This window comes from Elephantulus edwardii, unplaced genomic scaffold (assembly GCF_000299155.1).
Source record: "Elephantulus edwardii isolate Elephantulus edwardi_28Jun2011 unplaced genomic scaffold, EleEdw1.0 scaffold00178, whole genome shotgun sequence".
NCBI classification, from domain to species: Eukaryota; Metazoa; Chordata; class Mammalia; order Macroscelidea; family Macroscelididae; genus Elephantulus; species Elephantulus edwardii.
In genome coordinates, this window is record NW_006399928.1 from 4,670,053 (window position 1) to 4,681,670 (window position 11,618).

The following is an 11,618-nucleotide window of genomic DNA, read 5'->3' on the forward strand; positions in this document are numbered from 1 at the left end:
TGTTCGTCATATAGATTGAATAGGTATGGAGAAAAGATAACACTGATGTACACCTTTTCTGATTTTAAACCATAGTGTTGCCTTGCTCTGTTCCTTCTTGGTGTAGGTATAAATTTTGTATGAACACAGTTAAGTGTTCTGGGATTCCTATTCTTCTCAGTGTTGTGTTTGCTGTGATCCACACAGTCAAATGTCGTGTAATCAATAAGTCACTGATAGACATTCTTCTGATATTCTGCTTTCAGCCAGAATCTATTATCAGCAGTGTCATCCCTGGTGCAATGGCCTCTTCTAAATTCAGCTTGAACTTCTGGCATTTCTCTCAATCTGTTGTTCTAGCCATTTTTTTATTACATTCAGCAATATTTTGCTTGCATGTGATATTGATATTGTTAGGTAATTTCCACCTTCTGTTGATTCACCTTTCTTGGGAATGGTAACAAATACGAATCTTTTTTTCAGTCAGTTGACCAAATAGCTATCCTCCAAATTTCTTGGCATAGTATTGGTGAGCACATCCAGGGCTGTATCTGTTAGTTGAAACATGTCAATTGATATCCCATCTATTACTGGGACCTTGTTTGCCAGTGCCTTCAGTCTAGCTTGAACTTCTTCCTTCGTTACCATTGACTCTTGTCCGTGTAGTACTTCCTGAAATATTTCAATATCATCCAATTTTTTTTTCTTTGACGGTGAAGTAAGTTTATTCTTATGTACAGAAAAGTTGGGGTGTACAACAGTCCCGTTTGGTGGCGAGTTCCTTGGCCTTGGCATTCTCAGATTGGTGACATGGGCCACTGAGTTGGGCCCCAGGATGTTGCCTCCCCAGTGGTGGCAGATCTCATCATATCTGTCATTGTAATTGGTTCTGATGGCTTCTACCAGCTTCGCCAGAGCGCCTTTATCTTCCAAGTTCACCTGCGTGAAGGCAAGAGTGGTGCAGGTCTTCTGATGGACGAGGCAGCCCAGGCTGGCCTTGCCCTTGATGCTGCAGTAGGGAATGCCCATCTTATGACACAAGGCTGGCAGAAAGACCACCAGCTCTATGGGGCTCACGACCACCAGTGGGCCTTTTTGTGCTTCACCGGGTGGTGATCATATTCACCCCGGCACGGAGGACAGGGGGTCTCTTGGTGGGAGTGTCTCCTTTGCCAGCAGCCTTCTTCTCAGCCTGGGCCAACAGCCTCTGCTTCTTCTCCTTCTTGGTCTCTGGTCAGTACTTGTGGGCCAGCTTCAGCAGCTGAGTAGCTGTCTGGAGGTCCAAGGCCTGGGTAAACTGGTTAATGGCGGGTGGCACCTTGAGTTGTTTGTAGACGATTGCCCTCTGCCACTGGAGACGGATGTAGCGGGGCCATTTAACAAAGCAGGCAAGGTCCCTTTGGGGTTGGATGCCCTGCCCGATGCCAAAGTTTTTGGGTCTTTTCTCGAACAGGGGATTCACCAACTTTTTGGCCTCCTGCTTTTTTACTACGGCGGGCACCGGGGCCACCTTCTTCCCCTTGGCCTTATTTCCCTTCAGCATCTTGAGTGGATGGGCAAGAGAATAAAGAAGGGATTGTCCACCCAATTCTTTATGATACAGTGACTCTTTATATTCCTTCCATATTCTTTTGATGCTTCCTAGATCATTCAGGATTTTTTTCCGTAGCCATAGCATCCCTCAGTATTGCAGCTTGAGGCTGAATTGTTTTTCACTTCCTTCAACTTGAGAAATGCCGAGTAAGTTCTTCTCTTTTTTATTCTGCAGCTTTAATTCTTTGCACATTTTATTATAGTACTTTGCTTTTCTTCTCAAGCTTCCTTTTGAATTCTTCTGTTCAGCTCATCTACTTCTATGTTTTTTTCCGTTTGTTTTAGCTTCTCCATGCTCTGGTGCAATTTTCCGAGTCTCTTCTGTCATCCATTTTTATCTTTTCTCCCTCTTCTGTCTTTGTAGGAACCTTTCGTTTTCTTCATGGATAATATCTTCTATGTCATCCCATAACTCAATTAGTCTTGAATCATTAGTGCCAATATGTCAAACCTATTCTAGAGATAATAAGGTATACCTGTGTTTCATTGATTATGCAAAGGCGTGTGACTGTGTGGATCATAACAACCTGTGGCTGACTCTGAGAAGAATGGGAATCCCAGAACGGTTGATCGTGCTAATGCGAAACCTATACGTGGACAAAGAGGCAGTCGTCAGAACAGAGCAAGGAAACACTGCATGGTTCAAAATTGGGAAGGGTGTATGCCAGGGATGTGTCCTGTCTCCATACATTTCAACCTGTATGCAGAACAGATTATCCAGGAGACTGGGCTCTATGAGGAGAAGTGTGGTGGAAGATTCATCAACAATCTGTGTTATGCAGATGACACAACCCTGCTTGCTGAAACTGAGGAGGACCTGAAATGCTTGCTCCAATATGGATTGAGGCTCAATATCAAGAAGACAAAGATTCTCACCACTAGACCAATTGGCAGCATCAGGATGGGTGGTGAAGAGATTGAGATTGTTTACAGCTTTTGTTTGCTTGACTCCATAGTCAACACTCTCGACACCAGTAGCCAGGAAATTAGAAGATGTATTGCGATGGGAAAGTCTGCTGCTAGGGACCTCTCGAAAGCACTGAAGAGCAGTGGTGTCTCTTTGGAGACTAAGGTGTGTCTGATACAGGCCATGGTCTTTGCTATCATTTGGGGGTTTTTTGTTGTTGTTGTTTGTTTTTTTTACAATTTCTTTCTTTTATTTTATTTTATTATTTTTGTGTGAGTGTACCGTCAAATCAGATCTGACTGGTACAGGAGGAGATTGTCCCTCCTTCCGCGGCAGAGCATCTGGTGGGTTCGAACCGTGCGCCTCTGGGATTGTAGTTGCAGCTCCTTGCCACTAGGCCACCAGAGCTCCCCTTTTGCTATCATTTGTTATTCATCAGAGAGTTGGACAATGTCTAAGGAGGATAGAAGGAGAATTGATGCCTTAGAGCTGTGGTGCTGGAGAAGAGTATTATTAAGGATACCATGGACTGCTAGGAAAACAGATTCATCCTGGGGAGGGTTAAACCAGGCAGCTCCCTGGAGGCAAGGATTCTGAGGCTCTGTCTACCATACTTTGGACATGTTGTAAGGAGGGACCGGTCCTTGGAGAGGGACTTCATGCTTGGTAGGGTGGAGGGACAGCACAGAAGGGGAAGGCCCTCTATGAGATGGATTGATTCAGGGACTGGGGTAATCGGGATGGGTGTGTCAGAGGCAATGCGATTGGCACAGGATAGAGCAGGGTTTAGGGCTGTTGTACATAGAGTCGCTATGAGTTGCAAGCGACTCGATGGCACATAACAACAACAACAACAACATTCTAGAGATAATTTTTAAATTCATTTGAGATAAACCAAGTCTTGTCTTGGTTCCTGTATACTTGTTTTCATTTTCTTCAGCTTCAGTTTGAACTTACACTTGAATGCTTCATGGTCTATTCCGTAGTCAGTTTTGATTGCTGGTAATGAGTGTCTCCAAAATTATTCTTTACACAAATGTTGTTAGTCTGATTCCTGTGTGGTCCATCAGGTGAGGTCCATATATAAAGTTGCCTTTTGTGTATTAAAAGAGGCATTTGTGAGAAATCATTGAACATACTGAATTCAGTCATTCTATGTCCAGTCTCCTTTTATTTCACCAAGACTGTACTTTCCTAGTGCTATTCCTTCCTTATTGTTTCCAACTTTTACGTTCTAGTCACCCATAATTATTAATACATCTTGATTGTATATTTGGTTGATTTAGGACTGTAAAAGTTGGTAGAAATCCTCCGCCGCCTCCTCTTTGGCTTTAGTTATTGGTGCAAATGTTTGAATAATAATCATATTAACAGGTCTTCCTTATATGTGTAATGATACACCCCTATCACTCACAGTATTGTACTGAAGGATGTTGTTGTTATGTGCTGTCGAGTCGCTTGTGACTCATAGTGACCCTGTGTACAGCAACCCTAAACCCTGCTCTGTCCTATGCCAATCTTACTGTCTAGATCTTTAAATTATCTTTTCTTGCTATGAATACAAAGGCTGAAGAAGAAAAGATCAAGATGGATGTCAGATGAGACTCTTAATATTGCATGAGAGTGCCAAGAAGCCAAAGCTAAAGGAGGAAACCAAGAAATCAAAGAGCTAAATAGAAAATTTCAAAAGGCAGCTCGGGAGGACAAAGCAAGATACTAATGTGCAGAGAGCTGGAGTCAGAAAATCCAAAGGGCTGAACTTGCTCAGCGTTTCTTAACCTGAAGGAGTTGAAAAACAAATTCAAGCCACAGGTGGCAATACTTAAGGATACTTAGGGTAGAATGTTAAATCATCCAGGCAGCATTAAAAGAAGATGGAAGGAGTATACAGAGTCACTGTATCAGAAGGAATTGGCTGATATAGAAGAATTTCATGAAATAACATAGGAGCAAGAGCCTGTGATGATGAAGGAGGAAGTTCAAGTTGCTCTGAAGGAATTGGCAAAAAACAAAACTACTCCTGGAGAGGAGTTGACAGCATACGAATTGACATATTTCAACAAACAGACACTGCCCTGGATGCACTCATTAACTTATGCCAAGAAGTGTGGAGGACAGCCAGCTGGCCAACTGACTGGAAGAGATTGGTAATTTGTTCACATTCCAGAGAAAGGTGACCCAACAATGTGGAAATTATTGAATAATATCATTAATATCACATGCAAGCAAGATTCTGCTGAAAATTAGCAAAAACAATTGGAGCAGTATGTCAACAGAGAACTGCTAGATGTGCAGGCTGAATTTAGAAGAGGTCGTGGTACTACGGATATTATAGCTAATGTTAGATGGATCTTGGCAGAAAGCAGAGAATACCAGAAGAATGTCTATCTGTGCTTCATTGATTATGCAAAGGCTTTTGACTGTGTGGATCACAACAAGCTGTGGCTGACTCTGAGAAGAATGGGAATCCCAGTACATTTGACTGTACTAATGTGAAACCTATACTTGGACCAAGAGGCAGTCGTCAGAACAGAGCAAGGAGACACTGCATGGTTCAAAATCAAGAAGGGGGTCTGTCAGGGATGTATTTTGCCTCTATACCTTTTCAGTCTATGCAGAACAGATTATCCGAGACTCTGGGCTGTACGAGGAGGAATGTGGCATCAGGATTGGAGGAAGAGTCATCAATAGCCTGTGTTATGCAGATGACACAACCCTGCTTGTTGAAACTGAGGAGGACCTGAAGTGCTTGCTACAGAAGGTCAGGGACTACAGCCTTCAATATGGATTGAAGCTCAACATCAAGAAAAAGATTCTCACCACTGGGCCAATTGGAATCATCAGTAGGGATGGTGAAGAGATTGAGATAGTTAACAGTTTTAGTTTACTTGGCTCCACAGTCAACACTCTTGGTAACAGCAGCCAGGAAATCAAGAGACGAATTGCACTGGGAAAGTCGGCTGTGAGGGACCTCTCAAGAGTACTGAAGAGCAACGACCTCAGGCTTGAGACTAAGGTGCGCATGGTCCAGGCTATAGTCTTTGCAATTACATGCTATGCATCAGAGATTTGGACAATGAATAGGGATGATAGAAAGAGAATTGATGCCTTTGAGCTGTGGTGCTGTAGAAGAGTGTTGAATATACCATGGACTGCTAGGAGAACAAACAGGTTTGTCCTGGAGAGGGTGAAGCTGGAGTGCTCCTTTGAGTCAAGGATTCTGAAGCTTCATCTGGCATACTTTGGGCATGTTGCAAGGAGGGACTGGTCCTTGGAGAGGGATGTCATGTTTGGGAGAGTGGAGGCATAGTGCAGGAGAGGAAGACCCTCGATGAGATGGATCGATTTTGTGGGTGGAGTCGTGGGAATGAGTGTGTTTGAGATGGCAAGGTTGGCACAGGATAGAGCGGCATTTAGGGCTCTTGTACATAGGGTCCCTATGAGTCAGAAGAGACTCGATAGTACATAACAACAACAGCAGCTGCAGCAGCAGCAGTCTTTCTTGTCCTAGTTTTTCATTCCTAGCGTAAGAGATCTGACTCAAAATGGCCTATGCTAGTCCATTTCAGTTCACTAATACCTGGATTGTCTTCATGCATTCCATTTCAGTTTTTAAAACTTCTAGTTTTTCTACATTCATACTTCATACATTCCATATTCCCATTATTAAAAGGTGCTTGCAACTTTTCCTCCTTCTTTTGGATGACTTCCAATCTGGACTCTACCTACTCTAATATTATATTCCTCTATCCTTCATAGGGTTTTCAGAGGCCTCTTATTCCATAAGTGGATGGCCAGTCCTAATACCCAGTTTTTCTTAATCTGGGAGTTCTCCTGAAACCTGTCCACTATGGGTGACCCTTCTCACATTTGAAACATTGGTGGCATAGCTTCCTGTGTCACAGCAACCCACAAGTTTCTTTAGTACAATAGACAAGTGCTGTAACCAATAAGAGCAAATAATAAACAAACAAAAGCATATACCCACCTAAGTTACAAACTAATTGTTGTTGTTGTTGTGTGCCATCAAGGCGGAATTGACTCATGGCTGAGCTTCCAGTGGATTTTCTGAGACAGTTAATCTTAAATATGGGAGGACATTGCTCATCCTCCTGCAGAACAGCTGGTGGATTTGAAATACATGCCTTTGGGATTGTAGTGCAGCTTCTTACCACTAGGCCACCAGAGCTCCTGAATGGTAATTAACAACATACAATATTGTCCCAGTACAATAATAGATAGTTGTTGTATCTCTAACAGTAAACCATGAAGACAATAAGGCATATGAATATGATGTCACAGGATAACCTTCTCTGTCTCTAGCTGAGGACCATGGTGGCACAGCAGAATGGAGTCCCGGATGAGGGTATTACACTGAAGGTGGCTCAGCTGGATCTTGGAATGACCTCCAAAAGCCTTAAGGCTTGAGAACCCAAAGGCACACAGTTCGGGACTTCACCTCTTTGGACCCTGCTATGCTGCCAGTGATCCCAAAAGTAGAGGAGCCAAGGTTCCACCTCTTCCCACCTCTACATGTTGCTTCATGTTCTCAAAGGCAGAAGAGTCAGGCCTCCACTTCTTCCTGCCTTGCTACATTGCCAGAGATCCCAGAGACGGGGGCCCAGTGATTTGCTAATCACTAGATTAGTAAACAAGAATCATAAAGTAAATTCCTGAACAATACTTGTTTTTACAAGTTAGCTAGCTTTGATCTACTAGGATATGAATTGCTTTTCAAATGCTTAACATACTACAAAAGAGCCTTAGTGATGCAATGGTTAAACAATCAGCTGCTGGTCAGCAGTCAAAGCCAGCAATGGTTCTGCAAGAGACAATTTGCTCCCATAAAGATTGCAGCCTAGAAAACTATAGAACTCAACTCATCAGCACCTAGTAACAAGATACATACATGACACATAAATATGTCTTTCTAAGTAAATCTTTACTGGACTTAAGAGCCATTCATTTAATTATAAATATATGGCTTCTGGAACCCCCTAGCCATTTTGTGAGCAAAAGATGAGGCAATCTGCTTCTGTAAAGATTTACAACCTTGGAAACCCTATGAGCACTTCTCCATCCTACAGGGTTCTTATGAGTTGGAATCAATGACTGTGGACTTTGGCTTTTAAGCAGCCGCTTATAAAGTGTTGGTAAAGGAAAGAGATGCCAGCATCAAAAGATAGACTTAATCATTCCAGCTTCTTCAGTTGCATGGGTTACATTGTGCCTGTACCTTCCAATCCCAACTTTCTGCGTGTCTTACTTTTTTTTCCCTTTATAAAGCAATATTTATTGTTGTTGTTGTTGTTGTTGTTGTTATGTGCCATTGAGTTGCTTGTGACTCATAGCGACCCTATGTACAACAGCCCTAAACTCTGCTCTGTCCTGTGCCAATCTCACTGTCTCTGACACACCATCCAGATTACCCCAGTCACTGAATCAGTCCACCTCATAGAGAGTCTTCCCCTCCTGTGCCTGCCCTCCACTCTCCCAAGCATGATGTCCCTCTCCAGGGACCAGTCTCTACTTACAACATGACCAAAGTATGTCAGACAAAGCCTCAGAATCCTTGCCTCCAGGAAGCCACCCGGTTTCACCCTCCCCAGGATGAATCTGTTTGTTTTCTTAGCACTTCATCGTACACCAAATACTCTTCTCCAGCACCACAGCTCAAAGGCATCAATTCTCCTTCTATCCTCCTTGGTCATTGTCCAACTCTCTGACGCATAACAAGTGATTGCAAAGACCATGGCCTGTACCAGACACACCTTAGTCTCCAGAGAGACACCATTGCTGTTCAGTACTTTGGAGAGGTCCCTAACAGCAGACTTTCCTATCGCACTATGTCTTTTAATTTCCTGGCTGCTGGTGCCAAGAATGTTGACTGTGGAGCCAAGCAAATTAAAGCTGTGAACAATCTCAATCTCTTCACCATTCATCCTGATGCCAATTGGTCCAGTGGTGAGAATCTTTGTCTTCTTGATATTGAGCCTCAATCCATATTGGAGGCTGCAGTCCTTGACCCTCTGCAGCAAGCATTTTAGGTCTTCCTCAGTTTCAGCAAGCAGGGTTGTGTCATCTGCATAACGCAGATTGTTGATGAATCTTCCACCAATCCTGACACGACACTTCTCATCATAGAGCCCAGTCTCCCAGATAATATGTTCTGCATACAGGTTGTAAAGGTATGGAGACAGGACACATCCCTGGCTTACGCCCTTCCCAGTTTTGAACCATGCATTGTTTCCTTGCTGTTTTCTGATGATTGCCTTTTGTCCAAGTATAGGTTTCGCATTAGCACGATCAAGTGTTCTGGGATTCCCGTTCTTCTGAGAGTCAGCCACAGTTTGTTATAATCCACACAGTCAAATACATTTGCATAATCAGTGTAACACAGATAGACATTCCTCTGGTATTCCCTACTTTCAGCTGAGATGAATTGGGAAGAATTTTTTATATGCACAGGGACTTGAATTTTTTTTTTTTTTTAGATCCAATTCTTCAATTTTATCCCCTCCTAGTTGTGCCTTACTGGTTATATTTGTAAAACTATTTCTGCCATAGGCTAGAGCTGCTAAGTTTCGTTTTGTTTTTTATGATTGTTATGGTTTTGGGTTTTAACCCTAGGTCTCTGATCCACCCTGAGTTGATTTTTGTGAATTGTGTTAGATGTGGATCCTGTTTTACTTTTTTGCAGATAGATGTCCAGTTTTGCCATCACCATTTGTTGGAGAGGTTGTCATTTCCCCATTTGATAGGTTTTTATTCCTTGTCAAATACCAATTGAACATATGTAGACAGGATGATTTCTGGGTTCTCAGTTCTTTTCCATTGGTCTATGTGTCTGTCACTGTACCAATACCATACTGTTTTGGTTATTACAACTGTGTAATATGTTTTGAGGTCAGAGAGTGCTATGCCTCTCTCTTCATTTTATCTTTCAGAAGAACTTTGTTTATTCAGGGTGTCTTTCCTTTCCCAATAAACCTACCAGCTACTTTTTCTATTTCTTTGAGTTTGATTTATATATTAGGATTGACATGAGCTCATAGATTATTTTTGGTAGCATTGTAATTTTCACAATGTTGAGGTTTCCTATCCAGGAGCAGGGAATATTTTTCCATTTACTTAGGTCTTTTATTATTTCTTGCATAGTCAATAATGCATAAATAGACATTCTTCTGGTATTCTTTACTTTCAGCCAGTGATATTCTTGGTGCCATGAGGAATCCAGCTTGAACTTCTAGCAGTTCTCTATGTACTGTTCTAGCCATTTTTTATTGATCTTCAGCAGTATTTTGCTTGCATGTGATATTAGTGATATTGTTCACTGGTCTACACATTCTATTGGATCACCTTTCTTGGGAATGGGAACAAATATGGACCTCTTCCAATCCATTGGCCAAACAGCTGTCCTCCAAGTTTCCTGGCATAATAGACTGGTGAGTGCATCCAGAGCTGAATCTGTTAATTGAAACAGATCATTTGGTATGACATTGATTCCTGAGGCCTTATTTTTTGCCAGTGCCTTCAACGCAGCTTCAACTTCTTCCTCCATTACCATTGGCTCCTGCTCACGTTGTTGTTGTTGTTGTTGTTGTTGTTGTTATTAGGTGCTGTTGAGTCGAATATGACTCATAACAACCCTATGAACAAAAGATCTGAACCCTGTTCTACCCTACACCATCCTCACACTTCCTAACACACTAGAGCCCTTTGCAGCAGTCACTATGTCAGTCCACCTGGTTGAGGGTCTTCCTCTCCTTTGCCGACCCTGCACCCTTCCCTGCATAATGTTCCTTTCCAAGGAATAACACCTCCTAGTAACATGCCCAAAGTATATGAAGCAAAACCTCATCATTCTTGCCTCCAAAGAGCACTCCGGTTGTACTCTCTCTAAAAAATGTCTGTTCTTTTGGCCAACCATGGGATGTTCAAAGTTCCACTCCAACACCACAGCTCAAATTTTTTTTCTGTCATCCTTGTTCACTATCCAGCTCTCATGTGTATAACATCTCAATCCATTTTATTGTGGTTGGCCATTTGGGCTCTTTCCATGTTCTTGCAATGATGAATAACGCTGCTATGAACATTGGTGTACAAATCTCCGTTTGTGCCTCAGTTCTCATTATCTCTGGGTATATTCCAAGCAGTGGAATAGCTGGGTAATGTGGAATTTCTATGCTCAGCTTTTTGAGGAAACTCCTAACTTCCTTCCAAAGTGAGTATATGTAAAGGATTTTTGTGTCTGTGTTCATAAGAGAGATTGATTTATAGGTATTTGGTTTGGGGGGTTTTTTGGTTATATCTTTACTTGGTTTTCTTGTTAGGGTTATGTTTGTTTCATAGAATGACTCTTAAGAGTCTTCTTTCTCTAATTTTTAAATAAGTAGAATTGGTGATAATTTATCCTTGAATGTTTGGTATAATTCACCTGTAAAGCTGTCTGGGCAGGATTTTATTTTTTCTTTTTTTGAGAGAATCTTTTAATGACCTCAGTTTTTTCTTTTGTGATGGGTCTATTCCTGTGTTCTACATTTGTCTATATTAGTATGGATAGGGTGTGGAGTTCTAGAAATTTGTCCATTTCCCCTAGGTTTTCAAATTTATTCAAGTATGTTGTTGTTATATACCATCAAGTCAGATCTAAATCCATAGCTAACCATCCAGCAGGCTTTTGGAGGCAGTTAATCACATAGGAGGAGATTGCCCATCCTTCTCTTGTGGAGCAGCTGGTGGATTTGAACCATTTGCCTTTGAGATTGCAACACTATCATAGCTTTATAGCTGCTTTTTTAAAAAATTTTTTTAGACTTGCTTTTTTAAAATTTATTATTAATTTCAATGAAAATTTACAGAGACTTTGGATTTCCATCCATTCATTGTTGCACTTTTCTTCCCTCCCAACCCTTCCCCCCAGTACACTATCCTCTTGGAAAAGTAAAAGAAAAATTCTTTCATTGTTTTACAATCCCTCCCCCCAGGTCCACTCCACTATACAGCCTTCGCTCTGAACTCCTGTCGTGACAAAAATACCTAATAACATATCCCTCTTAAACAGTTTTCTCCCTCATCTGTTTCAATGCAGTATACATTATTGAACCCATCTTTCTCAGCACACACACACCCCCCCCCC

At 41.9% G+C, this 11,618-nt stretch overlaps 1 pseudogene; it reads right to left on the bottom strand.

Moving 5' to 3' along the window:
- Positions 1-709: 709 nt before the first annotated feature.
- LOC102844398 lies at positions 710-1,522 on the bottom strand (annotated as a pseudogene).
- Positions 1,523-11,618: the final 10,096 nt, after the last annotated feature.